A 4,147-nucleotide genomic window follows, 5' to 3' on the forward strand; every position below is an offset into this window, starting at 1 on the left:
TATGTTTTTAGATCTCGCATTGAAAAACCTCCTTCATTTTATTGTAATACATAAACATATTGAAATGTACAATCATCCAGTAAATAAGATTGACTTTTTGTTAAATACAGAAAAAAACGTCATTTCTTCCCCAATATTCCCCCAACTCATTTATTTTTCCTAAGGGTTCCATTCCATTTTTCATATAGATAGAAGTATTTTACTATTATTATATGTTAAATGAGAACAAAAAGACGAAATAGACATAAAAATTCTAGATTTTAATAGAGGAGATAACGATGTGGAAAACAAGACAAGAATTATCTACAATGACACTGTAGACCAATGGAAGGGATGTAGCGCAGCTTGGTAGCGCTTTTGTTTTGGGTACAAAATGTCACGGGTTCAAATCCTGTCATCCCTACCTATTACTGCTCCTTTGAGCAGTAACGAGGGATTTTTTAAGATCAATTCACATTGAACATATCATATAGAATCTTTCATTGTTATGATACTATTATAGTGTATGCATACAACCCCTTAAAGGAAGGGCCAAGAAAGGGGGACAACGGGTAGGAGAAATGGAGGTTAGGGCTTTAGAGGGGTTTGGCGTTGCTTATATTTTACAAGAGATGCTTACTTATAAATCTGATCATATTTGTAACACTCGTGTTTCTAGCCTAGGCATTAATATTAAGGTGATAGTCTAGGTTAACCTTTGTAACTCATTTTGAAGAAATGAAAAAGGAATTATGTGAATTCTATGTGTTTTATATGTTTTATGCTTAATTACTAGGAGTTAATTAATTAAGAAATAAAAATGAGCGTCAAAATTAAATTTTAGATAAAGCCGATATCTATTAAGAAAGTTGTAGTGGTCGTGACAAGGATTACGGATATATAAAGAATGCCGAAATCCGAGTTATAACGAAGACGTTATGACCTGTCGAAGTTTCACGACAAAACCGGCTTGGTGCTGAATGTCGTAAAAAGTGAGTTTTCGATAAACTACTTTTTAGCCTTAGTGATCTAAACGAAACTCGTAGTGTTCGTTAAACCGAGAAGTTCGATAAAAAGAACGCTCAAATCTGACTTTGTATGAGGAAGTTATGATTTTTCGAAGTTTCAGCTTAGCAGTAGACAGCTAAAAACTCGAATTTTAGATCGAGTGATTTTTAGCCGACACGACCTACACGAGAATCGAAGGTCTCGTAAATAGTAGCACAACGGTAAAAAGTCTGACGAAAACGGACGTCGGATGAAGAAGTTATGAATTTTTAACGGATTTCCTGTCCCGGTCTGTTAAAAATAATAATATAAAAATTAAAGTCAAAATTAGCCGACGAAGTCTAAACGGAAGTTGTAGAGCGTAATTTTACCTACGCGTGCATCTAAAGAACGTCAAAAATGGAGCTCGTATGCAAAAGTTACGGATTTTAGAAGGTCGGGGCACAATTTCCGAGAAATCTCGCAAGGATAAGGCTGATCTCGGTGAGTCATCGCGCCACGTGTCCGAGCCGAAGACCCAGCTGCTGACGCGTCGCCTTCTGATTCGTCCGAGCAGCGGCCCGATCCCCATGTCCGATCCGTGACTCATCCTCGCATGAACAGTACCCGCGGTCCACTAAGAATCCGACGCGTGCCCTTGGTGCGTGTCCGAACCCTCGCCTGCATGCCACGATGCCTCTACTTCGGACCAGTAGACCTCGGTCCAATCAGGAGAGGACAGCAAGGCCTTCACACGTGCAGCCTCGTGTGAGCCATCCCCTGCGAGCTTCGGATCTGCGACGCGTGGCTTCTTCTCAGCGGTTGGATCAGGAGGCTCGCCCCTATAAATAGAAGGGTGCGAGACCTCCCGAGGGTATTTTGAAAACTTGTCACTTTTAGCCCCTAAACCCATATTTCTTTCATATTATCATCCCCCGAAGCCCCGGTATCAATTATAATCCCCGGAATACGCCACGAAGTGCCCGTGAAGCCTGGAAAATTTATCTTTTCGGTTTCGAAGCCCGACTTTTGTAGAGCCCGGTTTCTCAATAAAACTCACGGTTTTATTAGAAACGAACGTTTTAGGAAACGAATTGCTGCCCGATTATCATCAAATCATGTGAGTGTGTAGTTACTTTCAATTTACACATAGATATGAAGTATTTACCTTAAAATACGTGTTATGTGTAAATATGTTAATTGTATATTTGAGGTGACTATTGAATTGATGTTTTATACAAGTTTTAAACTGTATATGTATTTTATCTACAAATATGTTGGGTAGAACATGGGTAGACAAAATAGTCGGTGGGTGTTAAAATGATGAGAGGCCTCGGTGTCGGTGTTGTTGTTGGTGTTATCGTTGTAGTCGTCTAGCGGAGTATAGATGACGATCACAGACCTTTCTAGACAGTCCAATGGTACACTAGCAAGTTCGCAACTTGTAGGTGTTGATGAACTAAATGTTCATTGGTGTACTCCAATCCCCCTCATGGTTGCCTTTAGGACATGTATGGCTGAGGAGTCCCCTTAGCAGTAGTGTCCAACCCGATGATATTCCTTAGGCTAAGTCCCTTGTGTTAGGTGTTTAGGGACGTAAAGTGAGGACAATGGGAATGGGTAATCAAGGTTATTGTTGATTGGTGAACTTAATAAATTATTATTATTGTGGGTTGAAAACTCTATATGCTCACCAGGCTCCCAAGCCTGACCCACTCAGCTTTTTATGATTACAGGTAGTGGACCCCGAGCATAGTCGGAGGACGATGAGAGATTTTTGATTATAGGCCAGTAGTTGTAAATAACAGTTGAAAGGCTTATAATGTCTTGTTTATGCTTTTGATCTGTATCGGAACATGACATCCCGAGTTTTGATATATATATATATATATATATATATATATATATATATATATATATATATGGGAAATATATACCTTCTTAAAGAAGGGTTGTGATAAACTTTTATCATATGTTGTTTGGGGACCAATTCCGCAACATCTTTTGAAAAGATTTCTCTGATTTTATTTTAAAAAGCATAAATTAAATCGGTCTTTTCTGGCTGAGAAATTAGGGGATGTCACAGTTGGTATCAGAGCATTAGTTTAAGCGAACTAAGAAATTGTAGGATTTCTAGACTTAAACTTAGAATGCTAAGTGATGATTGTGAGGTGAGTGTCTACCATATTTTAGACATGAGCACTAGTTTATTTTAGGAAAGGTGCCTAAAATGCCTTTATGTGATGCTATATGTTGCCATATATGCCATTATTTGTTCGGATCTATGGTCTGTTGCCGACCGGATCTGGAAACCTTATGTGTGTAGGATTCTAAGCGTATGATTACGAGATTAGAACTAACATGTAAACGTTTCGGAGTGATAAGGGAATTGACATGTCTAACAAGGATAAAGACCTAAATTCGCCTTATTCGGTATATAGATTTTAATGGCAAGAACTCGAAGTGGAGCGGGAAACGCAAACAGAAACCAACAACCTCAACCCCAAGTGGTGGAACAGGTGCCTATAGTAGGAGCTGCACCAGAACCCATCACTATGGCTGGAGTACGAACTATGATTCATACCATGTTGGCTGATCATAGGGAGGAGTTGAGGCAAATGTTGCTGAACAACAGGGATGAACCTTCAGTTCCTGTTGAACAACGTGAACTAAATGACGATCGATCTGAAAAAGGGAACAACAGCAGATCGGTTGGTCATAGTGAACCGCTTGTGGTTGGGAGGAATAACCACGAGGGTAGAGTGGAGAGAAATGGGTGCAAGTATAAGGACTTTATGACTTGCAAGCCATCGACCTTCACTGGAAAAGAAGATCCTGTCGGAGTTATGGACTGGATCTCGGAAATGGAGTTGGCTTTCATGACTTGTGATTGCCAAGGCAAGTTACAAACTACCTTTGCAGTACGTCAGTTCAGGGGTAGTGTTGCTCGTTGGTGGAACACATTGGGGAAAACCCTAAGCCCTAATGAGCCACTGCAAATGACTTGAGCAGAGTTCTTGGTGCACTTTAAGCGCAAGTACTGCTCGGCCCAAAACGTGCTCGAGTTAGAAAACCAATTTCTAACGTTGAAGAAGGAGAGTATGACCGTTGACGAGTATACGAATAACTTCACAGACAAAATGGAGTTTGATTTGCGTATTGTCCCAGATGAGCTGGCGAA

Source organism: Lactuca virosa, chromosome 4 (genome assembly GCF_052849685.1).
Source record: "Lactuca virosa cultivar CGN04683 chromosome 4, Lactuca_virosa_CGN04683_v6, whole genome shotgun sequence".
In the NCBI taxonomy this organism is placed as follows: domain Eukaryota; kingdom Viridiplantae; phylum Streptophyta; class Magnoliopsida; order Asterales; family Asteraceae; genus Lactuca; species Lactuca virosa.